The 26,596-nt window shown below is 44.3% G+C and overlaps 1 protein-coding gene and 1 long non-coding RNA gene across 8 annotated transcripts in view; one reads left to right on the top strand and one right to left on the bottom strand.

The window, feature by feature from the left end:
- Window positions 1-8,705: 8,705 nt before the first annotated feature.
- LOC113897075 lies at window positions 8,706-22,927 on the bottom strand. Of its 5 annotated transcripts, none has more exons than XR_003512233.1 (4): window positions 22,731-22,927; window positions 21,355-21,439; window positions 20,448-20,615; window positions 8,706-9,344 (listed from the first exon to the last, which is right to left on the bottom strand). It is a non-coding gene; the product is annotated as an uncharacterized LOC113897075 (long non-coding RNA). The 5 variants fall into 5 exon arrangements; XR_003512235.1 differs by lacking the exon at window positions 8,706-9,344 and adding an exon at window positions 9,684-10,210; XR_003512234.1 differs by lacking the exon at window positions 8,706-9,344 and adding an exon at window positions 9,684-10,213.
- Window positions 22,928-23,026: 99 nt separating this feature from the next.
- Window positions 23,027-26,596, top strand: part of PUM3 (pumilio RNA binding family member 3) — a 41,608-nt gene continuing 38,038 nt past the window's right edge. Inside the window, exon 1 of one of the 3 annotated variants that reach the window (XM_027549372.1) lies at window positions 23,027-23,198. The gene's annotated coding sequence lies outside the window, so the exon portion shown is untranslated. Of the gene's footprint in view, window positions 23,275-26,596 lie in introns of all 3 variants that reach the window. The other 2 variants (XM_027549371.1, XR_003512237.1) reach the window with 2 other exon arrangements.

The raw sequence follows: 26,596 nt of genomic DNA on the forward strand, positions 1-26,596 counted from the left end.
AGTCGCTCAGTCATGTCCAGCTCTTTGCGACCCCGTGGGGTGTAGCCTACCAGGCTCCTCCATCCATGGGATTTTCTAGGCAGGAATACTGGAGTAGGTTGTCCTTTCCTTCTCCAGGGAACTTTTCTGACCCAAGGATCGAACCTGGGTCTCCCGCATTGTAGGCAGACTCTACCATCTGAGCCGGAGCATTTCAAATGTAAGGTGCATAGAGAGAGAGGAGGGCTGCGGGGGAGTCCTTTCCTGTCTGTCCGGAGGCTTCAGGTGGCGTCGGTCTTAGTGGATTCTGGGTTTCTGACACGTCGAGTCTGGGCTTGCTTTCTTGCTTTGGTCAGCTTGTCCTCGAGTTGTGACGCTGGTTCCTCCCACAGGCTCCACTACTTCTTCCCCGCTCGCCTACCACTTCTCATGACCTCCGCTGCGCCCTCCCTGGGCCAAGCCACAGCCTTGCCTCTCAGCTTGCCATAACAGCCTCCTAACTGGGATCCCTTCCTCCTCTGTACCCTGAGGCCATTCTCCATGTGGCCAAGAGTGATCCTATAAAAACACGAGTCAAATCCTCTGCTCGAAATCCTTCTCACTTGAAGTCAAAATAGAAGTCTTCACGGGATCCTCTGAGGCTCTGTATACAGACCTACCCTTAACTCTTATCTGACCTCCTCCTGTCCTTACCCTTGGCAGCAAAACTGCCCTCCTTGCTGTTCTTCAACCAAACCAGGCGTGTCTCTGCGTCAGAACATTGAACTTGCTGTTCCCTCTGCCTCAAACACTGTTCCTCCAGGAACCAACATGGCTCATTTTTTTCACTTCTTTCTCAAGACCAGAGACCCCTCCCCCCCTTATTTTACTTTTCTCTGTGGTGCTTGTCATACTTGTAGTACTTGCATTTTATTGTTTTTTATTGTTTTCCTCCTCCTACTAGAACATTATCTCCATGAAGGTAGTGATTATTGTCTCTTAAGGTTATCATAATGTCCCAAATATCTAAAAAAGGATCCGTCACAGAGCAGAAAAGCCCATGTCTGTTGTATGAGTCCAGTTTCCCGCCAAAGAAAATCACACCCTACCTGGTAGATGGACCTTTTTTTGTGCACCTGCAGTGCGATCTGTTGCCTGCCTGCCACTCAAGACTCTCCTGGCCTGTGAGGCCACTGGTGACCTATAGCATCCAGGTCCTGAGCTGTAGCAGGCTTCTGCTTATAGCATTAAAGCAAGACCACCCCCTGCCCCAGGGCAGAGAGCCCACATCCACTTTTTATGTCAAGTCTGACCAACCTTGGGATGCAAGGATCACTATCACACAAAAGTGACAGTTTTTTTACTATGATTACTTTGGGAAAGTAACAGTATATAAATTGACAATGCTTGTAGATGATGGCTTCATTTTATTTTCTCCTGAGAGCGTCTCAAAAATACTAATGCTTTAGATTCTTCCTCCAAGAGATTCTTACCCCAATAGTCTGAGCTACTGGGTAGTGGGTGTGGGAGTGGGAGGAAGGTGTCAGGAATCAGTAGTTTTTTTATTTTTTTTTATTGGACTATACCAGATTATGGAGAAGGCAATGGCAACCAACTCCAGTACTGTTGACTGGCAAATCCCATGGACGGAGGACCCTGGTAGGTTGCAGTCCATGGGGTCGCTAAGAGTCGGACACGACTGAGCGACTTCCCTTTCACTTTTCACTTTCATGCATTGGAGAAGGAAATGGCAACCCACTCCAGTGTTCTTGCCTGGAGAATCCCAGGGATGGGGGAGCCTGGTGGGCTGCTGTCTATGGGGTCGCACAGAGCTGGACACGACTGAAGCGACTTAGCCGCAGCAGCAGCATACCAGATTAACAATGGTGTGACAGTGTCAAGTGCACAGCAACAAAACTGATAATTTTAAAAAACTACCAGGTGATTTTAATGTACAACCAGGGGTCAAAAACGGTGATTCAGGACTTTACAACTGACAAAGCATTATCATGCATTACTGTATTTGCTTCTCACATTAAGTCCAGGACAGATGGGATGGCAGGTATTTTTGCCCCCTTTTATAGAAGATCCACGAAGATAACTGACTTGCCAGCCAGGATGTCTAACTTAGGATTTGAATCCAGTTTTGGCCCCAAATCCAGGACTCTTTCCCACCAGAGCAAAAGTCACCCCTAAATGAGGTTGTAAATCCATCCAGAACTTCCTTCTCCTTCATGACATGTTTCTATGTTTCATTCTCCATGAGACTGCAAAACTTGAGAACAGAAACCAGGCTGCTTTATTCACTCAGAGCCTACTACTACTAAGTTGCTTCAGTCGTGTCCGCCTCTGTGTGACCCCATAAACGGCAGCCCACCAGGCACCCCTGTCCCTGGGATTCTCCAGGCAAGAACACTGGAGTGGGTTGCCATTTCCTTCTCCAATGCATGAAAGTGAAAAGTCAAAGTGAAGTCGCTCAGTCGTGTCCAACTCTTCGAGACCCCATGGACTGCAGCCTACCATGCTCCTCTGTCCATGGGATTTTCCAGGGAAGAGTACTGGAGTGGGTTGCCATTGTCTTCTCCGACTTAGAGCCTAGTGCAAGTTATTTGTTGAGTAAATGAATAGTGAATGAATGAATGCAGCCTTTGCACCACTGGCCCATTTGCTCTGTTGTTCTCAGCAAGTTCATTGTCAGATTGGGTGCTTTTGTCCTGTTTTGGTGGCTGCACTGGCCAGTGACTGTTGGACTCAAATGCTGGTTTTACTCCAGAAACACCTGAGCTCACATTTTATCTAGATCAGAGGAGCTGCCACAAACTCTCTTTTCTTCCCTTTTCCTCAGCACATTTCTGCAGCTGAAACATTGACTGAGGCGTTGGCATGAAGAAATTCAATTTCTGTCTGCCCAAGAGTCCCATACCAGCAGACCTGTTACAGGTAGGCCTCCGTGGAGTTAGCTGTCTTTCCCAGCAAGTCAGAGTGGAAAGAGAAGGGGAGGATGATCTTCATTAAGAGGTTTCATATCCATGAGTTACTTTCTTTCTAGATGATTCTGACAGCTCCCTACAAACAGGAAAAGTCTCATCACTTCCATTCAATGATGTTATAGTCACATTACAAGTCTGTGACTGGAGCTGGGAACAGCATTTCTCAACCTCGGCATTATTGACAGTTGGGGCTGGATGAGCCTTTGTTGTGGGGGTGTGTCCTGTGTGTTACAGGGCTGTAGCAGCCCCCCCTCACCTCTACCCTCTAGAGGCCAATAACCCCCATCCCGTCATAGTTAATTTTGTGCTTCTGCCTGGGGCACTGTGCCCAGCTCTGCTCTCAGATGTTATTCTGGTTGTTTCTGTGTGGGTCCTTTGGATGAGATAACATTTATTATTTTTCCTGTTATTTATTATTATATATATATATATATTTTTAATTTATTCATTGCTTGTGCCAGGTCTTAGTTGCAGCATGTGGGATCTTTAGGTGCGCCTTCTAACTCTAGTTGCAGCATGTGGGATCTAGTTCCCCCACCAGGGATCGGACATGGGTACCCTGCCTTGGGAGCGTGGAGTATTAGCCACTAGACCACCAGGGAAGCCCCGATTTTTTATTATGTTATATAAACATATTTAATATTTGTATATACTAATAAAAATAATGTAATGTTAAGTAAGTGTAATATTTGAAGTCTAGTTGATTTAAGATAGTAGTTTCAGGTATATAGCATAGTGAGTCAATACAGATTATACTCTACTAAAAGTTATCACAAGAAAATGACTATAATTCCATGTGCTATATAATATATCCTTGTTGCTTATCTAGTTTATGTATAGTAGTTTGTATATGTTTTCTTTTTAAATTAATTGGTTTTTTAAATCAATTTTTATTGGAGTATTGTTGGTTTACAACGTTGTGTTAGTTTCTGCTGTACAACAAAGTGAGTCAGTTATGCATATGCATCAGTTCAGTTCAGTTCAGTTGCTCAGTCGTGTCCGACTCTTTGCAACCCCATGAATCGCAGCACGCCAGGCCTCCCTGTCCATCACCAACTCCCAGAGTTCACTCAGACTCACGTCCATCGAGTCAGTGATGCCATCCAGCCATCTCATCCTCTGGCGTCCCCTTCTCTTCCTGCCCCCAATCCCTCCCAGCATCAGAGTCTTTTCCAATGAGTCAACTCTTCTCATGAGGTGGCAAAGTACTGGAGTTTCAGCTTCAGCATCATTCCCTCCAAAGAAATCCCAGGGCTGATCTCCTTTAGAATGGACTGGTTGGATCTCCTTGCAGTCCAAGGGACTCTCAAGAGTCTTCTCCAACACCACAGTTCAAAAGCATCAATTCTTCAGCGCTCAGCCTTCTTCACAGTCCAACTCTCACATGACCACAGGAAAAACCATAGCCTTGACTAGATGGACCTTTGTTGGCAAAGTAATGTCTCTGCTTTTCAATATGCTATCTAGGTTGGTCATAACTTTGCTCCCAAGGAGTAAGCATCTTTTAATTTCATGGCTGCAGTCACCATCTGCAGTGATTTTGGAGCCCCCCAAAATAAAGTCTGCCACTGTTTCCACTGTTTCCCCATCTATGTCCCATGAAGTGGTGGGACCTGATGCCATGATCTTCATTTTCTGAATGTTGAGCTTTAAGCCAACTTTTTCACTCTCCCCTTTCACTTTCATCAAGAGGCTTTTTAGTTCCTCTTCACTTTCTGCCATAAGGGTGGTGTCATCTGCATATCTGAGGTTATTGATATTTCTCCCGGCAATCTTGATTCCAGCTTGTGTTTCATCCAGTCCAGCGTTTCTCATGATGTACTCTGCATATAAGTTAAATAAGCAGGGTGATAATATACAGCCTTGATGTACTCCTTTACATACATGCCCTCTTTTTTGGATTTCCTTCCCATTTAGGTCACCACAGAGCACTGAATAGTTTCCTGTGCTCTACAGCAGGTGCTCATTAGTGACTGGTTTTATGCATAGCAGTGTATGTATGTCGATCCCCTTCTCCCAATTCATCCCACCCCTCCCTTGCCCTGCTTGGTAACCACAAGTTTGTTGTGTACATCTGTGTTTCCATTTCTGCTTTGCAGATAAGTTCATCTGCACCATTTTTTCTAGATTCCACATCTAAGCGATATTATACGATACTGGTTTTTCTCTTTCTGACTTACTTCACTCTGTATGACAGTCTCTAGGTCCATCCAGATCTCTGCAAATGGCACTATTTCATTCTTTGATGGCTGAGTAATATTCCATTGTGTATATGTACCACATGTTCCTTATCCATTCATCCACTGATGGACATCTAGGTTGCTTCCATGTCCTGGCTATTGTAAATAGTGCTGCTATAAACATTGGGGTGCATGTATCTTTTTGAATTATGGTTTGCTCTGACATATGGATGAAATAACATTTAAATTGGTTAACTTTGAGGAAAGCAGATTGCCCCTATCAGGTGGGTGAATATAACAAAAGACTCACCTCCTACAAGCAACAGGGAATCCTGCCAGCAGATGGCCTTTGGACTTGAACTGCAACGCCAGCTGTTCCCTGGGTCTCCGTCTTGATGGCCTTTCACCTTGAACTACAGGTTTCAGACTTTCCAGCCTTCATAATCATGTGAGTTGATTCTCTAAAATAAATTTCTCTGTGTGTGTGTATATATATACACAGATCCTTTGGATTCTTTCTCTGGAGAACTCTGACAAATACAACCCAGTAGTAACAACCCAGAGTATCTCCAGGCATTGCCAGGTGACTCCCAGGGGGTAGAATAGTCCCAGTTGAGAACCACCGCTGCTGACAGGTGAGGCTGGCATTCTTTTGCGGCATAGTTCCTGAAAAGGCTGACCTGGCTAGAATAGTCCAGAACCAAATGGAGGCTAAAATACTTTCTGGAAGGTGTTCTCTATGTGTGGTTCCAAGCCTGGTCTGACAGCAGAGGTTTCAAGGAACCTCTGGAATATCTTGAGCTTAAACTAGTCAACTTGGCCTTGAGCCATTAAATTCTCTCTTCTAGAAAAACTGTATCATATTTGCCTAAGTTTTACTTCAAAGAAAAATTAAAGCATATCAACTTTAAATCCAGTCCTTACGCTGCTAAGTCTCTTTAGTCGTGTCCGACTCTGTGTGACCCCACTGACAGCAACCCACCAGGCTCCCCCATCCCTGGGATTCTCCAGGAAAGAACACTGGAGTGGGTTGCCATTTCCTTCTCCATTACATGAAAGTGAAAAGTGAAAGGAAAGTTGCTCAGTCATGTCTGACTCTTAGTGACCCCATGGACTGCAGCCCACCAGGCTTCTCCATCCATGGGACTTTCCAGGCAAGAGTACTGGAGTGGGGTGCCACTGCCTTCTCCACCAGTCCTTATAGATACTCTCATTTATAAGACTTTCTCTCAGTTATCTTGTGTTGATAAATAGCATATCATTTAGAGAAGATGAGCCATAAATTAGCTGAAATCAATATAGATTTTAAATATGAGTAGAAGGATCCTGAGATAATCAGTTTTGTTTAAGGGGGCAAAGAAATATTATTCAATTATTCCTGGGTGGTAAACTTGAATATTGTAAGTCCTTTCTGAAAACAGCATTGGGTGACTCCAAAAGTACCTCATGAGAAATGCTGGGGTAGATGAATTGCAAGCTGGAATCCCGATTGCCAGGAGAAATATCAATAACCTCAGATATGCAGATGACACCACCCTTACGGCAGAAAGTGAAGAGGAACTAAAAAGCCTCTTGATGAAAGTGAAAGTGGAGAGTGAAAAAGTTGGCTTAAAGCTCAACATTCAGAAAATGAAGATCATGGCATCCAGTCCCATCACTTCATGGCAAATAGATGAGGAAACAGTAGAAACAGTGGCTGACTTTATTTTTCTGGGCTCCAAAATCACTGCAGATGGTGATTGCAGCCATGAAATTACAAGATGCTTGCTCCTTGGAAGAAAAGTTATGACCAACCTAGTTCAATTCAGTTCAGTTCAGTCACTTAGTCATGTCCAACTCTTTGTGACCCCATGAACTGCAGCTTGCCAGGCCTCCCTGTCCATCACCAACTCCTGGAGTCTACCCAAACCCATGTCCACTGAGTCAGTGATGCCATCCAACCATCTCATCCTCTGTTGTCCCCTTCTCCTCCTACCCTCAATCTTTCCGAGCATCAGGGTCTTTTCAGATGAGTCAGCTCTTCACATCCAGTGGCCAAAGGATTCGAGTTTCAGCTTCAACATCAGTCCTTCCAATGAACACCCAGGACCGATCTGCTTTAGGATGAACTGACTGGATCTCCTTGCAGTCCAAGGGACTCTCAAGAGTCTTCTCCAGCACCACAGTTCAAAAGCATCAATTCTTTGGTGCTCAGCTTTCTTTATAGTCCAACTCTCACATCCATACATGACTACTGGAAAAACGATAGCCTTGATTAGATGGACCTTTGTTGGCAAAGTAATATCTCTGCTTTTTAATATGCTGTCTAGGTTGGTCATAACTTTCCTTCCAAGGAATAAGCATCTTTTAATTTCATGGCTGCAATCACCATCTGCTGTGATTTTTGGAGCCCAAAAAAACAAAGCCAGCCACTGTTTCCATTGTTTCCCCATCTATTTGCCATGAAGTGATGGGACCATATGCCATGATCTTAGTTTTCTGAATATTGACCTGTAAGCCAACTTTTTCACATTCATCAAGAGGCTCTTTCTTCACTTTCTGCCATAAGGGTAGTGTCATCTGCATATCTGAGGTTATTGATATTTCTTCTGGCAATCTTGATTCCAGCTTGTGCTTCCACCAGCCCAGCATTTCTCATGATGTACCTTGCATATAGGTTAAATAAGCAGGGTGACAATATACAGCCTTGACGTACTCCTTTTCCTATTTGGAACCAGTCTGTTGTTCCATGTCCAGTTCTAACTATTGCTTCCTGACCTGCATACAGGTTTCTCAAGAGGCAGGTCAGGTGGTCTGATATTCCCATCTCTTGAAGAATTTTCCACAGTTTATTGTGATCCACACAGTCAAAGGCTTTGGCATAGTCAATAAAGCAGATATAGATGTTTTTCTGAAACTCTCTTGGTTTTTCAATGATCCAGCAGATGTTGGCAATTTGATATCTGGTTCCTCTGACTTTTCTAAAACCAGCTTGAACATCTGGAAGTTCAAGCCAGGCTTCAGCAATACGTGACCCATGAACTTCCAGATGTTCAACCTAGACAGCATATTAAAAAGCAGAGACATTACTTTGCCAACAAAGGTCTGTCTAGTCAAGGCTATGGTTTTTCCAGTAGTCATGTATGGATGTGAGAGTTGAACTATAAAGAAAGCTGAGCACCGAAGTATTAATGCTTTTGAACTGTGGTGTTGGAGAAGACTCTTGAGAGTCCCTTGGACTGTAAGGAGATCCAACCAGTTGATCCTAAAGGAGATCGATCAGTCCTGAGTGTTCATTGGAAGGACTGATATTGAAGCTGAAACTCCAATACTTTGGCCACCTGATGCAAAGAGCTGACTCATTTGAAAGGACCCTGATGCTGGGAAAGATTGAAGGCAGGAAGAGAAGGGGACAGCAGAGGATGAGATGGTTGGATGGCATCACCAACTCGATGGATAAGAGTTTGAGTAAACTCTGGGAGTTGGTGATGGAGAGGGAAGCCTGGCGTGCTGTGGTCCATGAGGTCACAGAGTTAGACACGACTGAGTGACTGAACTGAACTGAAAAGTACCTCTATTGATGACAAGGATACTTCCATCAAAAATGAATATGAAGGCTTTATTAAATGAAATGTGAATTGAAGCAAACAGTATTTCCAAATTTGTATCTTATTTTAAATGTGCCTTTGAGTTGTTCATGTCACTAAATAAATTTAACATCACAAGGAGACATTTGACTGGTTCCCTCTATCTATAAATTTGGCTCAAATGTATTTTTGCAAATTGTCTTGCTGACACAGGAAGGAACCCTGAATAGTCAGCATCCTTGGCATTCTAAAGGCAAAGGGATCAAAGTTACCAAGCTCCTTGCCTTCCTCCTTCCACCTTTCTACTCTGCCTTTTTCTCCACTTCCTTTTCCCATCAATCTCCATCCCACACATCCCAGCCTCCTCCTTGGTTTCCTTAATCTCCTTGTTTTCTCCTTCTTCCTTTCAAATATGTACCTTTCAAAGATTTCCATCCCGTTGTGCTTATGTACCCATTCTTTTTCTATCAAATTTGATGGAAAGAAGAGAAAAATTTAGGAGAAGGGGGTAAGATCGATTCTTCTTCCATTAATGAGAATGTCAGCATGGAGAGGCCTCCACAAAGGCACCAGGTCTGGGAAGAGTCACGCGGAGGATGGTTCCATCCATACACTCGGCAGAATATCACTCACTCTCCTCCCATGTGAGTCTCAGGACAGGACATGTAGTTTCAACAAAGCAAACAGAGAAAGAAAAGTCAAGCTTATATAGTTCTTCTACTGCAGGGATGAATTTGCTGCAAGAATCAGCATTTTTTCTTTTGAAATCAGCTTGATTTGGCTGCATGTCCACCCGTCAAAGGTAGTAAATATTTTCAGTTGGATCTTAGAAACCTCTGCCTCCCTCATACATCCTAACGAGTCCTATAGGACATCGTTGTTGTCCAGTCACTAAGTCGCGTCTGACTCTTTGCCACCTCATGGACTGCAGCGTGCCTGGCTTCCCTGTCCATCACTATCTCCCAGAGTTTGCTCAAACATTGATCGGTGATGCCATCCAACCATCTGATCCTCTGTTGCCCCCTTCTCCCCCAGCCCTCAGTCTTTCCCAGAATCAGGGTTAGCCACCCGCAAAACTGAGGAAGGGAACTTTAATCTTTAGTTTGTGACAGTGCCTGAGGAAATGCCCATTTCCCAGGTTTCATGACCTTCTGAGGCAGGTCCCTCCAGTTCACCTTGAATCCCCCGCATCTCTGGAGCCCCTGAACCCACCTCCACTGAACTGCACGTTATATTTCCCTGATTTTGCTCTTCTGGTACCTCAGCATTTTCCCTCCTGGACATTTCAGCTCCTTTCTTCCAGGAGCATATCCCTTTCCTTTTCCTATTCTTCTCTTTCTTTTCCTTTCCAAGTCTGACCGTCTAGCCAAGGAGCAGAGGGGTGAGAAAAGGAGGTGATACCTCTTATCTTATTAGTGACAACTATGAGAATGAAGCGGAATGAATGCCTCCATAAATTACTCTCCCATGTTTCCATTTTCTATCTGCATTCTTTGATGAGTTTTCTCAAAAGCTCCTGCTAGAAATATGTGAACAAATGATTAGGTTGTACTTGCCTTCTTTTTTATTTATGTGTTTATTTTTGACTGCACTGGGTCTTTGTTGCTGCCCGCAGGCCTTCTCTAGTTGCAATGAATGGGGGCTACTCTTCGTTGTGGTGCATAGACGTCTCACTGTGGCGGCTTCTCTTGTTGCAGAGCACAGGCTCTGGGCGCACAAGCTTTAGTAGTTGTGGCACGTGGGCTCAGTTGCCCTGCAGCGTGTGGAATTTCCCCAGGGCAGGGATCGACCATGTCCCCTACATTGGCAGGCAATTCTTAACCACTAGACCACTAGGGAAGTCATGTATTTACTGTTTTTTATCTCCATTATTCATAGGTAATGTTTCTTGATTTACATTATCTCTTCATTACTTTTCCTTGTGTTCCCATGAAAAAGAGGAATTGGCTAAAATGAGCAGATCTGGAATTTGGATGTGTGTTGCTCTCCCATAAGTATATAAACTTTATCACACCTTTGCCCAGATCCTTCCCTAATAAGTGTAATTTATAGGTGTTTTTGGGCTTCCTTGATAGCTCACTTGGTAAAGAATATGCCTGCAATGCGGGAGACCCTGGTTCGATTCCTGGGTTGGGAAGATCCACTGGTACCCACTCCAGTATTCTTGGGGCTTCCCTTGTGGTTCAGCTGGTAAAGAATCTGCCTGCAATGTGGGAGACCTGGGTTCGATCCCTGGGTTGGGAAGATCCTCTGGAGAAGGGAAAGGCTACCCACTCCAGTATTCTGGCCTGGAGAATTCCATGGACTATGAAGAGTCGGACATAACTAAGTGACTTTCACTTTTCTCTTTCATAGGTGTTTTTAAATGATTAGTCTTATAGATACTTATTTTGCCTAATATGTTCAAAAGAATGCATGTGGGACCAGTTAGACTTTTTTCAGAGGTTAACTCCAGTCATTAAATAGGTTGAGTTACTTGTGACCTTATAAGACAAAGGTCTATAAGACCAAGGCTTGCAATTCTCCCTTTATAAAAGCTCTTAAGCTGTTCCTTCTTTTCATTCCCTGTTGTCAGCACATTGGTCTGAACCCATGTGACTCTCTGGCTTAGAGGTCTCAATCTACTACTGTTGCTGCCTGTAGCAAATCCTGCCACCAGCCTGTCTGGACCACGCACCTTATCTATTTTGCACACTATCCAGCCCCCCATTGCCAGCAGATGCATTTCTGACTGAGGGCTTCTCTGATGCTACCAGATGCCATCACAGTGCCTGGGTGTCAGGCTGGGAGTTCTGGGGAACCTCAAATCCCCGCCCCCAAGAGCAGCCTCAATCAGTGACTGCTGGGAGCTCACGTATAAACACCCCGGCTCCTGCATCCCTTGGGGGGGATCCCTTGGCTCTCTGTGTTCCACACTGGCCCCCAGAGTCCCCCAACAAGGTTAATCTCCAGTTACCCAGAGTGGTGAACTGCCTGACAGAGAACACGCTTCTGGCTGCCTCTGGTTCCCACCTCTCCCCACTAGTCCCACACTGGTGTTTCCTGGCATCACCCCCATAATCAGGGATTTTCACCTGAATCTTCATCTCATTGTTGACTTCTGAAGGAACTCATTCTGAGACACTGCCTCTCATGTCAGCTCCCACTAAACAGTCGTGTTATATTGAACTTTTAAAAAGTTCAAGGAGGTTAAAAAACAAAAACTTTGTTAACATCATCTCCGCTCATAAATCATTGGCAACTTGCAGTAGATAAAGTACATATGGTCTTAGTCTGTGGCTTGAGATTCTATATAATGTGGCTTTTTTCTACTGGCTATAATCCTGTTTCCTACAACTTCCTTCCACTCAGAATGGAGCGTCCAACCATTCCCAGGGGCACAGTGCTTGTCTGGACCTCCAAGCATGTGCCAGCGTTATTCCCACTACCCAAGTACACCACCGCCACCACCCCCTCTGCGCCCCATTTCAGTGTATCTAAGGCCACCAACCATTGTGACCATCGTCCTCTTTATGGGTTTTTGCTGAACACACTACAAAACTTTGGTACTTCGCCTCTACTTCTTTATTCTGATATTTACCATATTTGTGTTTATTCCCATCCTGGCCTCCCACCTGAACTCTAAACCCCTCTTAGAGTAATGTAGCCATTTTCTGTCTTCAGGACCTGGAATGTAGCTCTACAAAATACTAGATGAGGAGACAAAATTCATACTCTGCCATTATTAAATGTGTGACTGTGGGCAGTATATATACATCATCTCTTGGAGCTTGTTTCTGTATTTGTGATAGATCTGTAATGTAATACTACATACAGTTTGGATGATTTGAGTGACACAATACATGTGAAAAATGCTCTCAAAACTATCAAATGGTGTCTAGTTAGCCATGATTAAGTGGTTGGCAGATAGTTCCTCCTGCTGCTGCTGGAAGTGGGAACGATCAAGTTACGTAAGACAAGCAGCTCCTTAGAGATAAAGAATGAGTGTCAGGAAAAACCAGCAAAAAAATAATATATCATTATGATGAGTTTTATAGAACCAGTTCATGAGCAATAAAATAGCATGATTCTATCTACTTCATATATTCATTAATCCTGCAAAAGTTTATTGTTTGGATGTCAGATCATTTTTCTCCTTTGCTCAGAACCCTGAGACGGCGCTTCTTTTTCACTCAAGAGTAAAACCCAAGGTCCTTAAAATGGCCTAAAAAACCCTTTCACCACCTGCAAACCACTCCCACCTTCCTCCTGAACTTGTTTCCTGTTACTTTCCTCCCTGGCTGACTCCAGCCACCCACCCCTCCCCGTGTTCCTCAAAGACATAGTCATGAGGGTGATGACTCCTGCTCTCGGTCCTTTGCTTCAGCTCTTTCCTCTGCTTGGAAGGCTCCTCTTCCAGATGTGTGCTTGGCAAACTTCCAAACTCTCCAAATCTCTCCTTAGTGAGACCTACACTGACCACCCTATTTGATATTATAACCTATTCTCCTGGTCTGGTTCTCTCTTTACTCAATTCCATTCTTTTTACTGTAGTACTTCTAACATATCTTATCATGCCCTTGTTTATTGCTTGTGGTTGTTTGGTGTTTATTATCAGGAACGCTTAGATTTGTTGACTAATAGATATCCCAAGTGCCCAGGACAGTGCCTGGGACAGAATAGCCACTGAATGAATACAGTTGCTGAATTTGTTGACTTAAGTTCTCACTGTGTGCCCGCAAATAAAATAGCTGTGATCCTTAAACTTGTGCAGTTACAGCTTAACAGTGATACCCATCTAACTAATCTTATCGACAACTAATTATGTGCCAGGCAATGTATAGGGCCCTAGAGATACAGTGGGCTTCCTTGGCAGGTCAGATGGTAATGAATCTGTCAGTAATGCAAGAGACCCAGGTTCGATCCCTGGGTCAGGATGGTCCCCTGGAGAAGGGAATGGCAACATTCTCCAATATTCTTGCTTGGAGAATTCCATGGACAGAGGAGCCTGGTGGGCTACAGTCCATGGGGTCGCAAAGAGTCGGACACGACTGAGTGACTTTCACTTTCACTAGAGATACTACAACAAACAAAGGACAGTTTCCTTGCTCTCAGATAGCTAATCCTAGCTAATCCTTGTGAAATGATATGTTGATGTTATAAAAATTCAGGTGTTAATGTATTTGAGATACTCGGCCACCAAATTTAAAATTCTCGATTGTTGTTTTCACCTCCCTGTCTCGAGGACAGTCCCCACGAGCGCCCTGTCTTGCACATAGTCAACCTCACCAATAAGGTGTCTTAAAACAAACACTGGATTGTGTAGCTCCCAAACCCTGACTTCTACACTCAGTGTGAAGTCATATTTTAATTGTATAGTATAATTTACTGTCCAAGGAGCTATTTTTTGAGACTTTTTGAGGACCTATTGCACTGAGTTGCTAAATACTAGATACTACATCAAAGAATATATGGCAGAAATTAATCTTGTCCCCTCCCCCCAAATATAGAAAAGACATAAGATTAGGCTTCCAAAACCCTGGTGACCATCCTGGTTCTTGTCTTGACCTTGCCACTGAACCAGTCATATAACACTGAAGGCAGAGTATACAGCTCAGGTCTTTCTTCAGGAGGACACCTGCTGCAGCAGGTGAGAGGTGGGTTAGCTGAAGGTCTCCAGGCTCTCAAACCTCCAGCATCCACAGTGTCCAGACCAAGACCATGGGCTCTGGGGCTGCTCCAAGCCAACAACAGGACATTCCTGTCCACCTCTGTAATGGCCAGTCTGGGCTCTGAGTCTTCACACCAGCCAGGCCAAAGAATCCTCAAAGCTGTTCTTGGGGGCTCTTCCTGTATGATCCTTCCCACATCCCTGTCCTAGGCTCTCCCTTTTACCCCACTGCCTCTTCCCTTTAGCTTTATGGAATATTCCTTGTATAAATCTTACATTTATAACTCTGCTCTTGTTTCCCAGAGAACTTGAAACAATGCCACTGGTACCAGGAGTGGTTCCAGAAAGCTGATGAAAAGATGGGGTTTGAGACCAGATCACTCATCCCAGGCTGGCAAGGAGGGTCCCAGTCCAAGTGGTATGTGGGGCACAGCTAGTCCTTGGCACAGATGGTTGTTCATCTGCTAAAAAAGCAGTCACTACTGTTGAGCATGGGGTCATCTGGTGGAGAGGAATGCCTTTGCCAGTGCAGTGGGTCAGGGATTTGAAAGTTATTGGGGGTTGGAGGGCGGTTAGGTATCTACAAGGAGAGTGGACATGGAGGATTCCCTGCAGAGTGACAATGAGAACTGGAATCAGATGGTTAAAGGCTCATGGGGGAGGCAGAGCCATCTCTGGTTACTTGCAAAGAGGCTGCTATCTCTGGCAGGGGAAGGGGATGATGTGAAAAGCAAGCCCAAGATTTCAGGAAGTGTGCATCTCCAGAATGTTTCAAGTGCTTAGCCAGGGCATCCTGTTACAATGGAGCCAAAGACCTGACTGGGACAACCTGAGACCATGAGCTGTGGAATGGGTGCATGAATGGGTGCCCCCGGTTTGGCTCTGCTGACGGCCCTGAACATGCGAACTTGCAGAGGTAGCCCGCACTGCCTTGTTAAGATCCAGACTCTGCTTGAGCAGGAAGATACCGTAGGGGCCTCTCCCTTCAAGACAATATCTGCTCCCCGACCTCTGCCCTCAGGAGCAGCCCCCACTGCCTCTCCTGGCTGCCTGGCCTGTCACTTGGGTTAAACCCAACAGAGGACATGCTGAGCCTGTTGAGGGAGGAGAGATTACCTCCCAGAGGACCAGCAGGAGTTGGCCAGCATCCACTGTCAGGGGAGAACCCCACCGAGGGACTGGGGTGTGAGGGGGCTGGAAGGCCAAAGAGAACAAATGGGAAAACCTTGACTTGGACTCACTTTCTAGGAACATGGGATTTAACACTCCAGCATGGACCCTGGAAGAAGGAGGCGAACACTAAGTTTTTATTCCAGTCGCAGAGCAGAGGTGAAATGCCTGAGTTACCGCAGCAGATGGCAAAACAGGATAGAAAAAGTAGATGGAAAATAGGATCAGAAACAGTTCACACTCCTTGGAATGAACAACGGTATTCATTTACAGTTTTGCACCAGGGCTGTGTTAGCTCGCCCACCTTCTGTCTTAATATAGTCCAAAGAGATCTGGGCCATCTGGACATCCCGCAGAACAGCACACCAATTCATTACATTTGTGAAATAAAGACACGACTAGTACGCTCAAGACCTTGGTAAGAAATGTGCGTTCAAAAAGATGGGAAATAAATGCTGAAGAGTTTCAAGGACAGGCCACTTCAGTAAAGCTTACAGATTCCTAAGACTAGGACTGAAAAAAAGGAGGTGCACATTTTTAGGGTCAGGGACATGTCAGGGTATCCCTCCAAAGTGAAGAGACATGGTTGCATCTCAGATTCCCTATTACAAAGAAGGAAGTACAATGCCCGGGGAGCCTTTTCACATTCTGGCGGCCAAGTACTTCACATCTAGGAATCCTGCTCTGTCTGGTCCATGCATTGGAGGGCATGACAGACTGCCAGCTTTGAGTGGAACCCGGAGCAGGGAGGACTATACAGCAGAGCCAAGATGTAGCAAAAGCAGCCTCCCCACTTATAGCAGAGCATCTGGTAGACCCTGTGGTGTAGGATGTGTCAGTGGTGAGAAAAAATGCAGCACAGAGTTCATGGTAAGCCCAAGGAGGATCACAGCTTAGAGCCTTGGGGTTCTAGAGCAAGGCCAGATCATCTATAATGGGGAATTATACGCATCTCCTAGCATGTTACTGAGACCTGAGAGAGGCAGTGCTTGACTATAGTGTCCAATGAGCATCCTCCCACAGCTGTCCACTGGGAGATGGGTTCTGTCTCACCCGTCATTCTGTAAAGTGAAAAGGGCCCAGCAACAATCCATTAGAACGTGGAAATGGCATGTCCTGGCTTGAGCCCAAGTAAGACCAGAGGGCATGAGTCGGGTGCACAAATAGGAAGCCTCAATCTCTGCATCACCCACATGATTGCATCAGCCCTGCTTCCTCAGCTCTTTTCTGTGGCCATAGAGCAGGGTACCTTACAAATAGCTGATGGAGGAGGAAAAAGCTCCAGCAGAGTTTACAGGTGAATTGGCAAGGTTTGGGGGTATAAACTGAAAGTAAATAGTAGCATTACAACCTCATTCAGGTGAGAGACAGTAGAGGAGGGAATCTTCCTAGTGGGCAAGAGTATACCTAGTCATCCAGGTTATGTGGAAGGAGAAATGGCCCAAGGTGAGAGCATATAGAAATTGCTATCATTGGCCAATGCCCCAACCAGTCAAGCACCTGGAAGGAAAAGGACGGTGGGAAACAAGGTCCAGGGTAAAGGCAGATGGGAATGGACATGGCAGGTGACCATTTTCACATGATACTACCCAACAAAGTGTTAGTTTCTTAGTCATGTCCAGCTCTTTGCAACCCCATGGACTGTAGCCTACCAAGCTCCTCTGTCCATGGCATTCTCCAGGCAAGAATACTGAAGTGGGTAACCATTCTCTTCTCCAGGGGATCTTCTCAACCCAGAGATCGAACCCAAGTCTCCTGCATTGCAGGGCAGGCAGTTTCTTTCCCATGAGAGCCACAAAGGAAGCCCAATCAAAAGGCATCCACAATAACCACGGAACAACCAACAAGACAAGCTGATTCAGCCAGTTGACATTGGTGAGCTTGCAACACTAGACACTCTAGAGCTGGCCTGGTGGGTACATGAACGTAGCGGCCACAGTGACAGTGACGGAGGCTACATGTGGGCCAAGCAGTGTGAACTCCCACTTACCAGAGCCAGTCTAACTACTGATTCCTCTGAATGTAGACCTGCCAGCAACAGAAACCAGTGCTGAGCCCTTGAATTGGCACTGTTTCCCAGAGACCAGCAGGTCACCTACTGATGAGTTGATGACATTGGGCCCCTATTACTCTGGAAGGGCCAGCTGTTTCTCCTCATAATATAGAGTCCTATTTCAAGTATGGACTTGCTTTTCCTGCCCAAGAGCCTCGGCCAGGACCACTGTCCAGAAGCTAAGAAGTACCTGATCTATAGTCATGGAAAACTACACAACATAGCATCTGAATAGGGAACACACTTCACAGCAAAGGAGGTCATGTGATCCACAAGACACATTTCACACTGCTCCCCCAGAGGCAGCCATGTGACACAGCTGTGCATTGGCTTTTTAAAGGTGAAGCCGAAGCACCAACTCAGAGGCCGTAATCTGCAAAAATGGGATGCTGTCCTCCAGAATGCAGAATAAATCCAAGTGAGAGATCTCTATACGGTGCTATAAGATGACAACCACACAGGCCTGGAACTAAGGAGCAGAAGCAGGAATGGCCCCACTTGCCATCATTCTAAATGGTCCTCTGGGCAATTTGTGCTTTCTGTTCTTACAGCTCTGGGCTCTGCAAAGGAGACACATTCTTGGCAGAGGATAGAGCAAGAGTTCCACTGAGCTATAGATGCCTCCTGGATGTTTTGGACTCACTGTGTCCAGGACCAACAGTGAGAAGAGGAACTCCTCAACCATGTTGGCAAGAGTGATGAACTCACATCAGCAGGAAGAGCTAAGGCTGCTTTTCTACATGGGGGATGCGTGGGATCACTGTAGAGCCCAGGTGATCCACTCAGGCGCCTCTCAGTACTTCTTAGCAGATATGGTCAGTGCAAAAGGATCTCTGTAGTATTCTTCACCTTACAAGGGTATGATTACCAGAGTCTCAATCAACAGATCTTTTTACCACACCTTTCTCCTGTCCATCAGTCCCTTCAGATCAGGATTTGATCAGTATTATGGCCTGAGGCTTCTGACTTAATCCTGTTCTCTCTCTCCTTGTCTTTCACAGGCTTCCCACCCCCAATACATGTCTTGGCCTTCTAATACTATCTCGGCATCTGCTGGAAAATTCAAAGTGACATAACGGGCTTAGGTTGTTGGTTAATCTTTTCACCATCTTAAAATGAGGAGGAAAACTGAGTAGGTATATAGAGCTAGACATCACTGTTAAGTCCTGACTTAACATTTCTATAGTTTTTAAAAGTAAAATGGGAGAAATAGAAAATGATTCATATATTAATGAGCTTGCTCAGAAGTCAAGGAAATCACAAGTCAAAACCAGTCACGAGTTTGCAAAGGAAATACCTTTCATAAAGCCTGCAAACAAGTTCAGCAAAAAGTTAAACCAAAAACATGTTCATTGTTCCCACCTGCTAAAACCTAGTGCTGGTACCTATTGCTTGAGGAGTTCTGTTCTATGATAGTGCAGTGTTAAGTATGACTCATGGGCTTTAAGTGATACGAACTAATCTTTGATATGATCTTTCATTAAAAGTGGTATTTTATACTACAATCAGATACACTTTTATCTTATTGATCTAATTTTTCTGTGGCTCTTAAGAGTGTCACCAAACAAAGTATAATTAGGACAAGGTCAATTTTATGTTTGGTGGTGCTGGTGGTTTGATCACTAAGTCATGTCCAACTCTTGCAACCCCATGGAGTGTAGCCCACTAGGCTCTTCTGTCCATGGGATTTCTCGGGCAAGAATACTGGAGTGGGTTGCCATTCCCTTTTCTAGGGGATCTTCCCGACCCAGGGGTTGAATCTGGGTCTCCTGAATTGCAGGTGGTCTCCTGCATTGCAGGCGGATTCTTTACCAACGGAGCCACCATCTTATTGATCTGATTTTTCTGTGGCTCTTAACAATGTCATCAAAGAAAGTAAAACTAGGACCAGGTCAATTTTATGTCTACTACACAGTAACTGGAAATTCGGAATGCACAATTAATGTTTATATTTGTGCACTTTTTAGCAAATATGTGGTATTGAAAGACATAATCCGCTCTACTCAGAAGCAGTTCTTTTTTACTAAAGGAAAATGTGTTGGCAACTGCTCCGTTTCCATGGATTTATGATTCTAATAGGTCCTGAAAATAAAACCCAATCGTTGCCAAAGTCCCACTTATGTTTTACATCAATAACATGCCCTTTATCCCTGCTTATGCATTGGGAGACACAAAAAGAACATCGTTAGTTAAAAATCCATTAGTTAAAACTTTAAAGAACTGATTTGGAGGGAGGGGAGATGTATGGGAGCTGACACCTAACACTTTATTTTTATGAAAAAGAGGAAAATTGCACAAAATAGTGACAAATTAAAAAAAAAAAAAAAAAGAACTTTTTCCAGAATACATTTGAAAGCATATAGTTCAAATTTAAACCATTTTCAATATATAATGATGTTAACTCACTGCAGGAGACCTCAAGCAATAAGAGAGATACAGTTATATCTAAGAAATTCTACTTAGAGAAACAAGTGCACTTTATATTTAATTCTCTAATTCTGGTGACCACAAAAAGAGGAACCAGAAGGTTACAGGGTTTAATCCTCATTTAACTGGAAAATCAAATCAAATCACCAACTTGAACTCCATTCCCTAAATAAGCAACTCAATTTTAGCCACACCTTAGTGTGATCTGGGGGAACTTTCCAAATTCTCAGTGGCCAGGTCCCACTTCAGACTAATTAAATCAGAATTACTGTTGTTGGGTTGTTTTTTTTTTTTTAATCCACAGGTGATTCTGATGTGTGGCCAAGATTGAGATCCCCTACCTTGGATACCACAATAATTTTAAGTTTTAGCTTAACTAGAGTTATTTTAAGTTTTAAACCAGATTAAATAACAAATCTCTGTTGCTGGATGAAAGCATATTTGCCAAGTTACCTGTAATTTTACTACAGTACTGGAAAAAGAATGGAATCCAAATGCTTGGTTAACAGTATGTCTGATGGTCTTCCAGTCCAGGGGGCAGCCGTGTGACTGAGTTCTAGGCATTTAAATAGACGGGAAACACTGCCAGGTCTTCTCCCTCTGGTATGAAAGGATAGAGCCCTAGTGGGAGGAAAAAAGTGGGTTTCATCTTTTCTCCATTCATCTTTTCTCCATTCTCCCAGCCCTGAACTCTGATATAGATCTGGAAACTGAGAGTTACATGTTGCAGTCAGGAAACAACAGAGAAACAAGTCAGTCAGAAAAAGACAAATACGGTGTGATCTCACTCACATGTGGAATCTCAAAAACCTGAACTCATAAAAACAGAATAGATTGATGGTTGTCAGAGGCTGGAAGGGAAGGGAGGGCATGGAGCATAGGGGAAATGGACAGGTATTAGATATTTGAAGAATTAACTTGGTTAACTGTAAAATTATAGAAAATTTTTGTTGTTGTTGTCCTGTGAAACCACAAGATACTTCCAACTGACTCCAAACAAATCAAACACTCAAGTCAATCTTACTGTGAAATTTTTGACAGCACACAGATTGGATAAATAACATCATTAATAATAATCTAGGACTTAGGTATGTGACTTTTTTTTTTCTTCTTGGTGAGAAGGCAGATGAACAGAGTTTGATGTATTGGGTTAGCCAGAAAGTTTCTCTGGGGTTTTTCAGTAAGATCAGATAGAAAACCTCAAATGAACTTTCTGGCCAACCCAATACGTTTGACAGCTACATGGATGTGTCTGAGAGGATGTGGGTGATGCAAACTGTGGTGTTGAAAATATAAATATATCTCTTTCAGGTAGGGTGTGTACATGAAGATTTTATCATTATTATTGGCTAGTACATACCATTCTGTTTGCCTAATAGGTGCTGCAATGGACCTTCTGCCGTTCTTGTTTTGTATTCTCTCCTCTTGAGCTTTCATTGGAGGATCTGTGAATTAGAGATAGTAGTCCATAGTCAGTCATTTTGAGTTTGGAGTCAGACTGACTGGATCAAAACTACTGAATGTTTCCCCTTTCTACATAACTTGAGGGGAAAGACCTGCTTAACTGTTCTTATGAGACTTAAAAGAGCTTATCGAAACGTAATTCTTAAGGCTCACAGAACGTACTTAGCAACTGTCTATGTGCTGAATAGTGCCATAGGTGTTTGGGAAGTAATGATGGTCCCTGTCCTCAAGAAGCCAAGTCTAGTGAAATACCAGTCTCAAGCCTGATGCCTTAAGAGGTGGGAAATGTGATTTGGAAGACAGTAAAATCTGATGCTTGACACCCCTGGGATCAAGTCCTATTCCTCAACTTTCCCAGTGGCCCTCCAAATGATGTATCAGTATACCATCCCGCAGAACCTATGAAAGAGACTGCTTTTGGGAACAGGATCTTTGCAGATATGATTAAGTAAGGACCTCTGAATGAGAGCATCCTTGATTATTCTGATGGGCCCTAAATCCAAAGCCATGTGTCTTTATAATATATGGAAGACAGGAAGACATAGAAGAGAAAGACATGTGAAGACAGAGGCAGAGACTGCAGTCATGCAGTCCAAGCCAAAGAATGCCTGGAACCGCTAGAAGCTGGAAGGGGCAAAGAATGCTACCCTAGAACCTCCAGAGGGTGCACAACCTCGCTACTAGCATGAGTTCCAAAACTGTTAGGGAATAAATTGCTTTGTTTGACCAGAGCAAGTTTGTGGTGTGTTTCTTCATCTGTAAGATGGGGATAACATCCTAAGTAGTCTGATTTCCTAAAGCCTTAAGTGGGCTAACTACCGTCTGGAGGAACTCGCAGAGGTTTAAAATGGCAAGCATTTATTGAGCGGTTGTTCAAATCACTTTTTGTGCTAGGCGCTTTCCATGTATGACTTCAGTTCAGTTCAGTCAGTTCAGTCGCTCAGTCGTGTCCGACTCTTTGCGACCCCATGAATTGCAGCACGCCAGGCCTCCCTGTCCATCATCAACTCCCGGAGTTCACTCAGACTCACGTCCATCTAGTCAGTGATGCCATCTATAATTTATTGATCAGGTAACCAAGGCTCAGAGAAATTGAGTGATTTTCCCAAAACCATCCAGCTAAGAAATTGAAAGAAACGAGATCGCAATCCTAGCCAACTACCGAGATGTCCCTGTAATGCTCCCTGCTACCCTGATGGTGGGGAAGAGTGAAGGCAAAAGGAGAAGGGGACGACAGAGGATGAGATGCTTAGAGAGCATCACCGACTCAACTGAACAAACTCCAGGAGATCGCGGAGGACAGAGGAGCCTGGCGTGCTGCAGTTCATTGGTATCACAAACAGTCAGACACGACTTAGCGACTGAAGAACAAGGAGAAGCCCGGCCAACCAAACTTCCACTTCCACAATCGGTCAGCCTCCTCTAGAAACCGCCAGCTCTGCAACCGGCAAGGGAAAGGGTTAATTACGTCACTTTGAGTAGCCACCATCACGTCATTGACCCACGGATACTTTCTAGGGCCAAAACTCCCGTGGCGCCGCACTCGCGCCTCTAGATGACGTATGACTAGACGCGGACCAGTAGAAATGCCGAATTTTCGTTTTTTCCGGCTACTGCCAGCCCCTTAACTCTAGCTCGGCTGAGGAAGAAGAGGAAAGGCTAGGGGGCGGAGCAAGGCGGGGAAGCGGAAGCCGCAGCGGCGGAGCCGGGACCCGCGCCTGCCAGGGCCACACGTGTGCGGTGAGTGAGGGGGACTCTGCGGTGCTTCTGGAGGGCCTAGCTCCCTGCCCGGTGCTGGAGTCGGAGGGTTTCTGAGGTAGAGGTTTCACCCTGTCACCAGCCGGGCGGCTTTCTGTGGCCGTCTCTGTTGTGGGAGTTTGGGGATTGACGGGAGCCTGGGGAGAAGGGCGGGTGTACACCTCCTCTCCCTGCCACGCTGCCTAGAGAGTGCTGGGTTAGCTTTTATTACCTTCAGCCTCTAAAGTCCGGGTCCGGGCTAGTTCGCTTTCAGCCTTTCTGTTGTATGTTTGACACTCACTCACTCTGCGCCCGGTCAGGGCCAGATGCCCAGTTTGCAATCTGAATGTACAGTTGAAAGTTGTTAGCGCTAGGAAGAAATGAACTAGGTGCCGAGATAGAGGATAGGGGAGTCTAAAGAACTGATCTTTAAGCCAAGACGCAGAGCGTGGCTAGAGGCACCCCTGAAATCTGGAGACCCAGGGAAAACTACGTTCAGCCAGAGGCAGTGAGTTCAGCACTGCAATGTGGGAGACCTGGGTTCAATCACTGGGTTGGAAAGATCGCCTGGAGGAGGGCATGGCAACCCACTCCAGTATTCGTGGCTGGAGAATCCCCATGGACAGAGGAGCCTGGCGGGCTACAGTCTGTCGGGTCCCAAAGAGTCGGACACAGCACAAAGACTGAGTTTGAAATTTTTCCTGTAAGCAGTGGGAAACTTCTGAAGGTGTTGGAGCAGGTAAATAACATGGAATAGATGTAATAATGGAAGATTAATCAGGCAGCAGGGAGTGGAATCATAGCAAATTGACTCTAACTGCAATCTGAACAAGAGATAAAGTGTCTGAGTAGAGTAATGGAAGGGAAAAAGAGGAGATGATTCCAAGACACTGGAACGTGATGGTTGGATGTTATGGCACAGGGTCTACAAGCAAATGCATTTTGTTACATGAAAGAAGCAAGACCCCAAAGGCTGTATACTGTCTGATTCCATTTGCATGACATTTTTGAAAAGTCACAAAGCTGGAGGGTAGAAAGAAAGATCAGGTGTTGCCAAGAGAGCCAGAAGAGGATGATTGCAAAGGGGCTCCACAGGGAACCTCTGGGAGTTGTGGACAGTTGTGTAAGGTGCTGTGGTGGAGGCTACATAACTGTGGGTTTGTCAAAATCAGCACTGTGCATCAAGAAGAATGATCGACCCTAGGCGAATGAAAAGAAAGTCAACTGACATGCCTGGAAATGGAATGCAGACCTAAATAAAATGAATCTAACTAGTACAGATGTATATCCAGTGGTTAAGACTCCAAGCTTCCAATGCAGGGGACGCTGAGTTCGAAGTACTGAGATCCCACATGCTATGCTTCGCCTGCTTCCGCCCCCCACCCCCACCCCGGCCAACCCCACCCCACGCCTCCAATGACCTCAATGAAGGAGTGAAGGGAAAAGATGTAACCTAACTAACTTTGAAAAGCAGTGTTTTGAATGGATACTGTCAGGAAATGACAAACTGTAAATAAATACTGTAGTTGATAAATTTGTTTTTACCAACCATAACCCTGTGGTACATGTTTAGTGTTCAAGACATTAGTGTGAACTTGATACAGAAATACAGGTTTCTTTGTACACAAAAGACCTATGTACATACATATATTACCTAGCCTTGTCTAGTCAAAAGACCAAGAAGCAGTGGCACCACAGTGACAGGCATACCTAGCACTCAGATCTCAATAAGAGGAATCAGGGTTCCTTGAAGAATGACTGACTTTAGGACTTGTGCAGAGATAAGAAAAGGTAAACTTGAAAGAAGTGCCAGAAATTAAAGACATGCTCAGAAGAATAAAGGATGGACCATGGTAAAAGGACACAGAAACTTAGAAATGTCAAAACTGGAATAATTTTAGCAACAAAATAAAGATACTATGAGTCCATAACCCAAGTAATAAAATGTCTGTGAGGCTATACTGATGTAAATAAATGATTGAATAAATGGAGAGAAGGAATAAAGTTTACATACAGAAGAATTCAAAATAATAAAGGTAAAAGTAGGAAAATAGTCACCATTAAAACACCACAGTAATTGCTGCAGGCAAGATCCAGTGGAGAGAGTTAAAAAAAAATCAGTGGAAGATACACGGTATTTGCATGCTCTTAAAATGTATCATCCAAAATATTTATTAATTGCTGTGGAGATTTTATTGTATTATTGATTCAAATTTGTTAATACTCCGCACTCTAAGAAGTGGAGCTTAATTCCCCTCCTCTTCAGCTTGGGCTGAATTTAGTAACTTGCTTTGAATAAACAGAGTATAGAAATGGAAACACTAACGTTACAGTGGAGACACCTGGCAAACCCTACCCTTAACCAAGCGATCAAGGTTACTAACACTAGTCATGTCGATATCATGCTTCCCCTAATGTGATGGGTTGAAAGGGCGCTTCTTTATGGTATTCTTCCCTCAAATTCGTAATATCAGTAGATTCATGGGAAGATGTCGGACCCACCCCCAATATGGGATATTCATTCTGCACAGTGCCAGTCTCGGTCATGAGAAACAAGTGAAAACTGATAGACTGTCACAGATTAGTGGAAATTAAAAGAAGACTGAATTAAATGCAAGGCATGGGCTTCCCAGGTGACTCAGTGGTAAACAATCTATCTGCCAAGCAGGAAAGTAAAGTTCAGTCCCTGGGTCAGGAGGATCCCCTGGAGAAGGAAATGCAACCCACTCCAGTATTCGTGCCTGGAAAAATCCCATGGACAGAGGAACCTAGTGGGCCCTAGTCCATGGGGTCAAAAAAGAGACCAGTTAGCGATTGAACAACAACAACAAATTCTGGAATATTAATAGAAAAAGTATATTAGTGGAAAAACTATCAAAATCCAAATTTAGCATTATATTAAGGTTGTTTCTTAGTTTTGGTTAATGCATCATGGTAAGTTGTTCACATTAGGGGAAACAGGGATATACTGTAACTTTCTGTGTATCTTTCCCAACTCTTCTCTAAAACTAAACATATGGAAATAGAAAGTTCCTGCATAGAGGAGCTGAGGGATGCAGAAGTGGTTATGAAGGCTTCAGCCAAGTGGCTGGGACCGTGCAGTTACAAATGACCGAAGGAAACTAAGTCAGAGGCCATTCATTTTCCAGAGTATTCTTTGGGACCCTACTGGTCCCTTGTGATGTTCCAGGAAAAAGTGGTTCAACCTGGTTGGAAAATCATGCTTACTTTAGCTTGTGCTTGGTGATTAATGGCTTAAATTAGCAAATTAAAAGACTCTAAGAATCTGATTTTCCTTAAAGAAGCCTCGTTAATTATTTTCATTTAAGTGTTTCCCAAATGCCTTTCACTCCAGAACACTTTTTCGTGTACCTATTAATATTTTGAGAAATGTGTTGTTC

This window comes from Bos indicus x Bos taurus, chromosome 8 (genome assembly GCF_003369695.1).
Source record: "Bos indicus x Bos taurus breed Angus x Brahman F1 hybrid chromosome 8, Bos_hybrid_MaternalHap_v2.0, whole genome shotgun sequence".
NCBI lineage: Eukaryota > Metazoa > Chordata > Mammalia > Artiodactyla > Bovidae > Bos > Bos indicus x Bos taurus.